Source organism: Pelophylax lessonae (genome assembly GCF_965119305.1).
Source record: "Pelophylax lessonae genome assembly, chromosome: 7".
NCBI lineage: Eukaryota > Metazoa > Chordata > Amphibia > Anura > Ranidae > Pelophylax > Pelophylax lessonae.
Genome location: NC_138774.1, coordinates 85,223,190 through 85,236,021, shown reverse-complemented (window position 1 = coordinate 85,236,021; position 12,832 = coordinate 85,223,190). Strand labels below are relative to the sequence as shown.

Genomic DNA, 12,832 nt, shown 5'->3' with positions numbered 1-12,832 from the left:
TTAACAAACTTTGTTGCAGATTCCTACATTTTGTTATTCTGAAGAAATCCCTGTTTGTTCCTCTGTGCTGAGTGGGTCAAATGGGAGTGGTTTCATAATTATCTATCAGCTGTGGCAGCTGCAGAGCTCTAATGAGGACGTCTGCTGGGCCTGCATCCCTTTAGACGTGTTCTTATTGGAAGTATCTTACCAAAAATGACATTTTTGTTGCAGGAGATGCCAGAAATCTGACTTGTATCTCAGGCAGACTTCTGAGAAAATCAGTGAGCCAATCACACAAGCAGGAAATTATGTTTCTGGGGTGTGGTCAGTATACATTCTGTGTACAGAACAGCTCCAGGTAGCCAAATTGCATTGCATTTCCAGAAAATTTCAACAGCTGAAGATTGAAAAGGAAAGGTAATTTTTAATAACATTCATATATATATATGATTTGTGTCGCAGTTGTATAAGCTATATTGTTTTTTTTTCTTAATTTGCAATCTTTTTCCCCACGAAAGTGGAGTTACCCTTTAAAGTGGTTGTAAAATCAGAAGGTTTTTTTTATCCCAATGCATTCTATGCATTAAGATAAAAAGCCTTCAGTGTGCAGCAGCCCCCCTAATACTTAATTGAGTGCATCTCGATCCAACGATGTTGCAGGAGTGTCTCGGCTGCCTGGGGCTCTCCCTGCTTTCAATTTCTGAGGACAACCCAAAATTTGGGATTTTCTTTTACTTTCACTTTCAATGATAATGGTAAACAGGACAAATAGAGAGGGTAAACCTCCCTAACGAGGGCAGACAGAAATAAAAACTGACAGGGGTTCTAATCTCTCACCACTCTATCCAAAATGGAAAAAAAATAAATTGCCTTTAGTTATGCTTTAATTGATTGATAAGCAAGCTGAAATTTGATTAGTGGCCAAAAGTTATTTGGAATTATGTGCACTATTATCATTTTTGCATAGAGTATGTTAATTTTGTGGCAGTATTAGAAACAAAAAAAAAAGCACTTTCCTATATTATATTGATTTATTTAGTTACAATTTTGTATTGGTGGTTTAACAGAGGTGTGAGCAGCTTTTAATAGAGAGACCCAGAGGGGTCAGAGCAGCGCAGGGGTTCTTTCTTTCAAATAGTTTGGCCATACTTCTCTTGTGGGTAACAGGATTCTACTTGTGCAACTCCTGTGACCCAGAATCAGTCAACAGCGGGCTATCATTTGACATCACAGAGTCCGATCCACACTCTGGAGGGATCCCAACAATAATGTCGGGATCCATCCAGATGCCTTACAAGCAGCTGTCTCAGCATGCCGTTCAGAGCGTGGCACACTAGCGAGGGCTGGAGAGGCAGAGCAGAGAGGGGCAGCTGACAGTAACCACTCTCTGCTCAGCGAAGACCATGAACTGAACGATCAGCTGTTATGTGATCGCTCAAATCTCGGTCTTAGAGCTGACAGAGGGACTGATGCTGCAGCAGGTAGGTAGGTTTGTTTTTTTTAGGATTCCCCCACTTCCTCTTTAATAATCTTTCATGATAGTGTAAAGTGAACCTGTCACAAACCTGGACAATATAAATGGACCTTATTTCAGAGATTAGGCCAACTAAAGTTATATTCGAATCCCAACAATAATGTCAGGATCCACCCAGATGCCTTACAAACAGCTGTCAGCCTCTTAGCATGCCGCTGAGAGCCAGAGCCTGGCACACCAGTGAGGGCTGGAGGGGCAACTAACAGTAACCGCTCTCTGCTCAGCAAAGACTGAAAACCGAGCGATCAGTGGTCAAGCGATCGCTCAATTTTCAGTCTTAGAGCTAACAGGGGACAGCTGCTGCAACAGGTAGGCAAGTAGGTATGTTTGTGTTTTTTAATAATTTTTCATGACAGTGTCCCTTTAAAGTGAACTGGTCACAAACCTGGACAATATAAACTGAGCATAATCCAGAGATTAGGAAGGTCAGCACCGTTATATTAAAATCTCAATTTATGCTACAAAAGGCAAACTTGAGCCCACTGTGTCTAGCCTCCTTATTGGTGTTTTATGGTAATGAAAAGCCCCATTAGGCTACAGAAGGCTATAAAGGCAGGTATAGGCCAGGAAGAGCTTGATATTTAATAGTAAAATAACATTAATATAACTTTACATCAGAGGTGATGACTGACGAAACTATTAGATTGGCCCCACCAACTATCACTGTAAGCCCCACCTTCATCAAAAATAAACTCCCTAGAAGTGGGTGGAGATAGTGTCCCTTTTTGTATCATTGACATATTAGGCTTCATTCACGTCAGGGTATCGATCGCGGGCAGAATCACCGCGATTCTGCCCGCGATCCGGAAATCATTGCAAATCGCGGGACGCCTGTGCTTTGACAGTGATTTGCAATACCACCCCAAACGCTGTGCGATGTTGCCGCGATTTGCGCCTGCCGGATCGCGGTAACATCGCGCAAAAAAATTGCGGGACACATGACGCCCAAAAAAGGTACAAGAGCTTCTTTGGGGCGTCATGCGTCCCGCAATTTTCTTTTCGCAATGTTAATGCGATTCGGCAGGCGCAAATCGCAGCAACATCGCACAGCGTTTGGGGTGCTATTGCAAATCACAGGCAACGCACAGGCATCCCACGATTTGCAATGATTTCCGGATCGCGGGCAGAATCGCTGTGATTCTGCCCGCGATTGATACGCTGACCTGTGAACGTAGCCTTACAGTTTTGTTATTGAATTTGCATGAAGTCTTATACTAGAATCTGTCAGGGTATGGCAGTCTGTGTAGATCAAAATGCCTTTTGGAGTATAGGAATTACTTACAGCCCTGCCAGAGATTGAGGTCATAAGCATTCTCCTTGCGGTCCAATACAGGGTGCATTTTTTAATAATCGTTTTGGATAGGGTGGGGGGGGGGGGGGGGGGAGAAAATAATAGTATTTTTTTTGGCTGCTATCCAGGGCTCTATTAGGCATGGTTCAGACTAGTGCAATTTGAGTAGCACAGAATCACATGACAATGGAAATCACATTGTTTTCAATGGTGTTCATTCACATCAATGCAACTTAGTGCCACGCAATCTTGGAAAAGGTTCCTGTACTACTCTGGTGCAATTTCAGTGTGAATTTGGATCCACAGAATTTACAAACCTTATCAGCTGCATGAAAGTTGTGTCACTACAAGTAACAATACATAATCACACTGAAAGTCGGATCAATATCATATAATAGCATTGTAAACCTAGCCGTACATTTTCCCACCACTTTGTCCTGCTGACTACAGTTTCATTAAACAGGTCTTTAAGACAAATCTATAACAGGGAAACAGAAAAATCTGATTTACATTCTCATCCATTGAGGAAGTTTGAACTTTTGGGACATCCAAAAGCAAAACATCACAAACAAGCTCAAGAAAACAGAGAATTGGGGACTGCCTGCAGTTTAGAAAAGCTACCTGAGGGACCTTTACGCCCAAAACTCATATCAGCCAACACAGAAACATGCATCAAGAACTCAGTCAGAACACAAGATGCAAATCTGAGAAACATGCTTCTACCTAAAAGCCCAAGACGCACTCTAGTAGACACTGCTTTGACAGGAAAAGGTTGCCATAGGCTTGAATGATGGTCTATCAAAGCCACCTACAGATGGTGGAATTAAATGCCAGGGTGCCCTTTCAAAGGTCCATCTGGGAGGACCAAAAAGAATTTATTTTGGTTAACTGCACCCAGACAGAGAGATGGAAGGACAATGTCCTGATTGAGGTGAAAGTCAGAAGCTACCTTAGGCTGGACAAAACGCCTAGGCCTCAATGCCACTTTGTCACTACATAAAACCAAAGTTCTTTGTAAGCTATAAACTCAAGACACTCTAAGAGGGGATGGTTACAAGAAGAACACCTTGTGTGTGAGCAGACAAAGAAATGTCTTTGTCAGAGTCCAATCCTCCTGTAGTTAGCAGTAGGACCCAAAATGTAAAGACTTTCCACTCCCCTCAATAGGCAAGAAGGAAATAAAACTGTCAAGAATTCTAACCTTCCCCAATATCTGTCTTTGTTGCTGTTGTGGAAGGGGAATTCCCTTAACTTCTTGAGCATCTTGTCAGGAGAACAGGAAGCTATTGGAAATCGCTTGAATGACCTGGATAGCAATAAAAGCAAAAAATAAACATTTTGGCTGAACATACACTTTAAGCCTATATTGTCAGGCAACAAGCTTGCGACTGTAACATAGGTTTTATTTTAAAATTAGTTAGTTTTTATCCTTGAAGGAAGTTTTGCCCCTCGACTTCAAGCACATAGATCTGAATGTAATCTAACAAATCCATGGTCTTTAAATCAAGAGAGGTAAAGAGCAATTGCAAATGTCCACACATGGTATTGACCAATAGGCCTCATAGTGAGGCCATTCTTGACTGTATTATAGTAAGATCCCTTTATGCAAGTCGGTGTTTTACTAGTAAACTTCTGACGTGGGTTACCCTATACAAAAAACAAAGGTTTATTTATCCATTTAAATACTGGGCACTTTCTGGTGTTCATTGACAGACACAGCTCCTGATTCTTCTAAATCATTAGGTTATACTGCCCCTTACAGGAGTAGGACACTAGGCAGGAAAAAGCTTGACTACGCCTATGGGCAGTCCCAGAGGTTATACACCCACTCTCAGCTATAGGTACTCCAGGTTTTGTTACAAGCAGTGTCCGAAGAAAGCGAACTCCACAGAGCTGTGGGTGCTGTGTCCGTCAACGAACATCAGAGAAATGGATTTTACTTGTGACAGAGACAATTGAGTACTGTCCATGATACTTTTTTTTTATTTGCACTAACATACAATTTTTCAGGACAAGCTTTCGGGGTATGTCCCCTTCTTCAAGGTCCAAGCAGTCCTGCTTGGACCTTGAAGGGGACATACCCCAAAAGCTTGTCCTGAAAAATTGTATGTCCCCTTCTTCAAGGTCCAAGCAGGACTGCTTGGACCTTGAAGAAGGGGACATACCCCGAAAGCTTGTCCTGAAAAATTATATGTTAGTGCAAATAAAAAAAGTATCACGGACAGTACTCAATTGTCTCTGTCACAAGTGCACTAATACGGCTACAATGACCTCACGGCAAGTCAAAAAACTAATTTTCGCTTTCGTTCCTTGACAGTCACAGCTCCTGATTCTTCTTAACCATCGGGACGTCCCAAAGCAGTGTTAAACATGAGGGGGTGGGAAAACATCAGAAAAAAAATTCCCAAGGCTAACCATAGCCAACCAGGTAACAAGAAGCTCAACCAGAAACAAGTGGAGCTCATCTGAAAAAAAAAAAAAAAAAAAAAAATACACCCTCACAGAGGACCAGGTCCTCTAAACGGCAGCCAGCATAACCTTGTGGCAAAAAGAAGCATCCGCAGATGCCAACACATCCACTTTATAAAAATTTTGTAAAAGTGTGCACCAACGACCAGTTGGCCGCCAAGCAAACCTGCGTCACTGACGCTTGATGACGGAAAACCCAGGAGACACTAAGTGCCCTAGTAGAGTGCTCCTTGACAGGGTAAAGAGGAACCTGACCACTGATGCAATAGGACTGAACCACCGTCTGTCTAATCCATTTGGAAATGATCACCGAAGAAGCAGACAACCCTTTGTGAGGATCGTCTGTGGGAACAAAGAGCCCGACTTCCTAAAAGACTCTATAGCTGCCAGGTACACTCTAATTGCCCAGACCACATCCAAGGTATACAAGGTAATTTCCTTCGGATGTTTAGCCTGGGACACAGAGAAGGCAACACAATGTCTTTATTCAAATGACAGGCAGAGGTCATCTTAGGAAGGAATGACAGATAGGGGCAAAGCACCACTTTATCCTTGTGAATCCCCATATAAACGGTGAACGACAGGACAATGGCGCCAGTTTCGAGATCCTGCGAGCAGAGGTGATAGCCACCAAACAAGGCCACTTTCAGGGGCAGCGCAAGCAGGGAAACCACCTGAATACTGAGAGAAGGAGCGAGGATGAACCCCAAAAGACTCCACGCAATGTGCGTCTTCCACGTACGATGGTAGATCTTCCTAGAAACAGATTTCCAATCTTTTAACAGCATAGGAATCGCCTACTCAAAACAAACCTCCACCCTTCAGCACCTGGCATTAAACAGCCAAGCCGTTAAAGCCAGTGACTGTAAAGCAGGATGGAAGATTGGTCCTTGGGACAGCAGATCCTCCCTGATGGGAAGTCCCCAAGGAGCACTGGCGACCAGCTGTACTAGATCGGCATATCAAGACTGGCGAGACCAGTCTGGAGCCACTTGGAGTAGCAATTTCGGCTACTTACCGAGCCGCCAGGACACTTCTTGTGCCCCCTTGGTGATTGCCATAGACCATGGTCGTGGCATTGACCAAATTAATTTGTACTGGACACCCATGAAGATGATTGTCCAATGAGCCAAAAGTCTGATCACTCGGAGTTCCAGTACACTGATCGGCAGTCTGGGCTCTGCCAGAGTCCAGACCCCCTGAGCACGTCTGTACTGATAGGACAGGCTGGCATCCGTGGAGACAACTGTCCAGTACAGGAGGAGAAGGATTTTCCCTGTCAAAGTGCCAGAGAGCAAAGCCGCCTCTAGAGACTGTGAATCCTTGACCCATTTCACCAGAATCTCTTTAGCAGAGATCTTGTGTAGAACTGTGCAAACAGACCGCCTCGTTGGTGGACACCATCAGGCCCAGCACGCGCACGCAAGCCCGAAGGGATGACTGTCTACTGAACAACAGAAGCTGAATTGCCTCCTGCAATGTGTGGAGTTTTTCCTAAAGGAAGAAACACTAGCTGAAGCCAAGTTCAGAGTAAGACCCAGATAGGCCATTTTTTGTGGACAAAACCAAAGCAGACTCCTCAATGTTCAGCATGCATCCCATCGAACTTCCTCAGAGTTCGCAACGCAATTTCCAGTAGTCCATCAATGCAGTCTGAAACTCCGCTCGCAGATGATCATCCAGATACCCCAGTACCACGATCCCCTGCTGACTGAAAAAAAAAAAAAAAAAAAAAAAAAAAAAAAAAAAAAAAAAAAGGAGGCCAGCACTGGGGCCGACACTCCTGTGAAGACCCGAGGTAAGACCAAAGGTCAGCACCATAAACAGATAATGCTTCTCGTTCACGGCAAAACGGAGGAAGCGCTTGCGACCAGCACATAGTAGAATGTGCAGGTAGGCGTCCTTGATGTCGAAAGAAGCGAGAAGAAAACCCCCTGATGTAGGGACGCCACTACCATGTGAATGGACTCCATGTGGAACTTTTGTACTCGCACAAAGCATTTTAGCACCTTAAAGTCCAGAATTGGACGTACCTTGCCTTCTTTTCTGGGGACTGGAAAGCGGTTTGAGTAAAATACCCTTGAAAATGTTCCAAAGTCGGAACCATCACCCCTTGAAATAAGTCTTGCACTGCCCCAAAGAGACCCCTTAAGTGATCTGGGGACAAGTGCAGGTGGGAAGGGAAAAAACCTTTCCGGAGGACAAGACAACTTGATCTCGTAGCCTGATCGAAAAACTTTGTGGACCCACTTGACCTGTACCAGGGAGGTCCATGGATCTGGAAACCAGCGAAGACATCCCCCCATCCCAGATACGGGTGAGGGCGCCCCTTCATGCAGATGCAGCCTTGTCCACAGGTCTGAAAGAGCCCGCTCGTGACTTCAAAGACCAGCCCCTCTTGGAACCTCTGGTGGAGGTCCTGACTTGAGATCCTGAGAGATGAAGAGGCCACTTAGGAGCCGAGGAGAATGGCCCATGTCTACGTCTACGATGGGGCTCCTTGCCCTTGATAGCCTGCAGAAGAAGAGTACTCTTCCCCCCACCCCAGTGAGACCCTTAACAATGTCATCCAAGGAAGCTCCAAGAAGGCAAACCCCTCAGAAAGGGCCTTCTTAGAAGTCTAGTCCACAGACCAGCCTTTCAGCCAGACAATACACCGAAGGACCACTGCTGATACAGACAGCCTAGAAATCAAAAGGAACGGCGTCCAAAGAGACATCACAGACAAAACTGTAGCCCCTGGACCAACTGGTCCGCCAGCTCCGCAAAGACAGAGAGAAGCTATTTCTCCCTCCAGGTCCAAGCATAAAAGCTTAGCCCACTCGGTCAGAGTTCACGACACCAGGGCAATAGTAATTACCGGAGTAATTGCCAAACCAGCCACAGCGCATATATGGTGGGCCAGAGCACCATCCCTCTTATTAGCTGGACCTGTAAGGGTCGGAAACTCCTCAACCGGTATGAAGGTAACTCAATTCGACCTGGAAACCGGTGGGACTGTCCACCTTTTATGCAGTAAATCCTCATAAAGGATACCACAAGCAAAAAACACCTAGCAACCACTGCGTTTTGGACAACCCCACTGTTTGTGACAATGTTGTCAAGGTAAGTGGAAAGAGAAACACCCTTGCTGCTTTGGAGGGCCTGTGGGTGACAAAAGGAACCAGTACCTCCGACACGGCATCAGCCGCAACCTCCATTTTTAAAGTTTCACACACTAAACACAAACAGTGCATTCACCAGCGCCTATTTAAGCATGGCTAGAGGAGCAGAGGAATCATCCTCATTATCTGAACATTCAGGGTGCATGGATGCAGACCCAGTCCCTGTAGTATCGCTATATACTGAGCTCACCCCGAAAACATAACACTTAGGGGAGGTCGCTGACTGCGATCCCGCAAAGTGGACGCTGGGCCAAGGGTCCACAAATGGACCACCTAATGGACCCCGCAAAAAACAAGGGGGTTGCCCTCCATAGAGGAAATAGCCCCCTTAAAAGTCGGCCACCAGCTGTAACGCGGACGTGCAGGCAAGGTACCCTCGCTAAAACAAGGCAGGTGCCCCACACAATAATGGCGGCAAGACTGTCATTAAAAATGAAGCGCTCCCACAGCACCACCCGGTCCAAGGGAGGTGCCAAGCTGATCATATGGTCCAGCAGGCCGCAAGCCACAGCCTAAATTTTTGTGGGGGCCCAGACGCAATTGCACGGATCCTCAGCCTGGCAGATGTCAAAAGGAAAAGTTGGGGCTTCATGCACTGGGGCCGCCCCCGACTCGGCTCCATGGCCTGGTAGGCTGCAAGCCGCAGCCTACATTTTCAGGACGCTCGGCCACAAGCCACAGCGGAGCTGACCACCAAGGGGCAGGGGAGGGGAAGGCGGATGCCAAAACGGGAGGCAGTGGCTTCAGCCATCCTCACAGGGGCCACTTCACATAGATCCTGATGAGTAGGCCGCAAAGCCTAAATTTTTGGCTGGATCAGGCCGTGTGAGGCCCGTACCCGCAGGTGGTAAAAACATCCGTTCCCCCAGCCCAGAGGATATCCCTGCCCTAGGCACCAACCCCCAGAATGGCAGGGAACCCTGCTCGAACCCCCATTGCGCCCAAGGAAAACCAGGCCAGCAGCCCGGTCAGCAGCAACTCCAACCAGCCCCCCCTTAAGACCATATGGGTGGTGGGGGGCCAAAAGACCCACGGTGACCAAAATTTTAGAGAGGCTGGGGAAAAGGGAGGGGAACCCATGGTCTGACCATCCCAGGGAGGGGCCCACGTCCACCCCAAAATCTTCCAGGGGTAGTGGGGGGGGGGGGGGGGACAGCTACTTACCACACCAGGAACAGGGTGGGCACCGCTCGGGACAGGGCACCGCTCCATCGTAATGTGGGTGCTGTCGGCCAGAAGGAAACGCTGTGAATCAGGCTGAAGCCAGTTTGTATGCATCCTCACAAGATGTTTAACTCGCAGGCCAGCCCCCATTCAGTGGGGCTATGTTGCGGTCGACCTAGCGCGGAGCTGCGGTCTGCACGTGCAGACTGGGGGAACCCTAAGGTTCTATATTATCCAGTTCATCGCCCAGTCCGGCACTTGATTTCAGTTCTCACAGAAACAAAATAATACAAGGAGGAAAACAATTCTATTTAAAATGAAAAAATTGCCAGATCCCAGCAAGGAACTAGGTCCTTACTCCTGACTAGGCAGAAAGAAACTGAGTGCCTATAGCTGAGAGTGGGTGTATACCCCCTGGGACTGCCCATAGGCGTAGTCAAGCTTTTTCCTGCCTAGTGTCCTACTCCTGTAGGGGCAGTATAACACAATGGTTAAGAAGAATCAGGAGCTGTGTTCATTAACGAAAGAAAAGTAATTTTTCTTCACTGATGGGCACTAATGAGGCGACACTGATATGCTGCAATCATAATCAGGGCACTGATGATTAGTGTAAATGTCCCCTGTAACTGGAAAGACAGTTATCAGCTTTCCTTTCCTCAGACACTGACAGCACTGAGGAAAGGAAATACCGATAACTGGCGGCATAGGTTTACATGTGATCAGCTGTGATTGGACAGCTGATTACATGGTAAAGAGCCTACAGCATTGGCTCTTTACCGTGATTGGTGATGCACTGTGGAGGGACAGAGCTCACCACTGATGGCCGCACTGCGCGATGTATAGGAGATCAGATGAAGTCCAGTCATAATAGTAAAGCACCCCCTGGCCGTCAATCTGCTGTAGACTAGGCTGGAACATTGGAATTCCAGGATCCAAGCTTAAAATGGTTCCCACCTCCCTTGTAACTCCTACACTAACTAACCTGTAGAAGGAAGATGTATATATTTACCTATTCTCAGGGGGTGCTCCAGTCTAGTCACGTGGTTTACTCCCAATGGCAGCTTTAGGGGAGAGGAGGGATAGCCAAATCATCACGGATTATGGAAAATTTTGAATTTAATTTGGAAATCAAGCTCCCAGAGTCTGGAGGAAGTGTGGAGAGGTGCAGATTCCAATTTGTATGAGGTCCAGTGTGAAGTTTTCACAGTCACTGATGATTTGGGGAGCCATGTTATCTGCTGGTGTTGAAAATTCTAAAGCACTTCATGCTTCCCTCTGCTGACCAGCTTTATGGAGATGCCGATTTAATTTTCCAGCAGGACTTGGCATCTGCCCAATCTGCCAAAAGTACCAATAGCTGGTTTAATGATCATGGTATCACTGTGCTTGATTGGCCAGCAAACTCGCCTGACCTAAACCCCATAGAGAATCTGTGGGGTATTGTCAAGAGGAAGATGAGACACCGGATCTAACAATGCAGACGAGCTGAAGGCCGCTATCAAAGCAACCTGGGCTTCCATAACACCTCAGCAGTGCCACAGGCTGATCACCTCCATGCCACGCCACATTGATGCAGTAATTGTTTGCAAAAGGACCCGCGACCAAGTATTGAGTGCATACTATACTGTACATGGACATACTTTTCAGTAAACCAACATTTCTGTATTAAGAAATCTTTTTTTTTTTTTTTATTGGTCTTATGTAATATTCTAATTTTCTGAGATACCGAATTTGGGGTTTTCACTAGCTATAAGCCATAATCATCAAAATTAAATGAAAGAAATGCTTGAAATGTATCACTCTGTGTGTAACACATCTATATAAAATATGAGTTTCACTTTTTGAATTTAATTACTGAAATAAATTAACTTTTTGATGATATTCTAATTTTAGGAGACGCACCTGTATGCAACAGATTAACTTGGTGTACATCTTATTTAGGGTTAACTTATTAAACTGCTTGTTTCTATGGACAGACTATAGAACATGTACATGGAGGAAGCCCCATTTGGTTATTCTGCTTTCTGTTTAGTAGTGTTGCATATCAAATTTGCTTTACCGATCCTCCGGTCACTGCAAGTCTGTCAGACAGACTGCCCGATTTAAAAATAAATACCTGTAGCCTTTAAATAAAAAATGGCACACTGACAATGGACAATGATTCTGGTAGCCAAAAGACCATGTGAACTGGGGTGCCAAAGCTTTAGATTACAACAAAGAGCTCAAAAGCAGTGATTTTTTTTTCTTATTAATGGCATTCAATTGTCCACGTTTAAGGCCAACTCTACCTTTTGCAATATGTTACACCCGTATTAGTATTTATTATCACGGTGCCATGCGACTGATTGTGGGTGCAATGCATTGCATGTTCCTAGGAAAAAATAAAATAAAAAATGCAAATTTTTTCCTGTAAATATAGGTACATTTATTTTTTAAAAGTTGGACTTGGCCAAAAGAAAACCTTTGAAATGAAAAATATGTTGAACTTTACCTTAAAAAGATAGTTCCCTGACTGTCCTACGGATCCAGTGGCTTTTTTTTTTAATTTAAGCTACTGCCTAAAATAAAAAAAAAAAAAATATGCAGCAATCGGCAGAACTTCAGATCTGTACAATTGACCTGGGTTAATGACTGCAATTACCAAAGAAACGATAGGCCACGATTGCTGATCTTTTTGTAAAAATTTTGGCTATATGTATTTTTCTTTTAAAAGTGTATTTCTACCTTTGCAGCCAAATTGGGACAACACAAACTTTTGCATAACAAAACGCATTAAAATTGCTGCTTACCTTTTTATTTGCTCTTTTCTGAAGACTCCAAAACTGAAGTCTTCCCCGTTTATGAATTGTGAAGGAAGGGGGCTGGGGAGTTTTCCATAATTAACCTTGTTTGTACTGTGCTGGCACATCTTTATTATCAGTTGTAAACTAAACATGCAGTTTTAGTTTAGTTTATTTAGTCTTAAATTATTATAGATATTAGGGCTTGGGTTATATTCGCTAAAACTGGAGCAGACAGAATCTGGTGTAGCTGTGCACAGTAACTAATCAGCTTTTAACTTCAGCTTGTTCAGTTAAGCTTTGAAAATGAAAGCTAGAAGCAGACTGGGTGCCATGTGCAGCTCCTCCAGATATTGTCTGATCTAGAATTCCCCTCAATGTACGTTAATGCACTTCCTAACCCATCTGTCCCCACAATAAGCCTAAACAGAAGCTGCCTAAAAATTCA

The 12,832-nt window shown here is 45.0% G+C and overlaps 1 protein-coding gene across 1 annotated transcript in view; it reads left to right on the top strand.

Moving 5' to 3' along the window:
* The window catches only part of LOC309559345 (cytochrome c oxidase subunit 7A2, mitochondrial-like), a 361,900-nt gene that overhangs the window by 79,860 nt on the left and 269,208 nt on the right, over window positions 1–12,832 (top strand). The window lies entirely within an intron of this gene.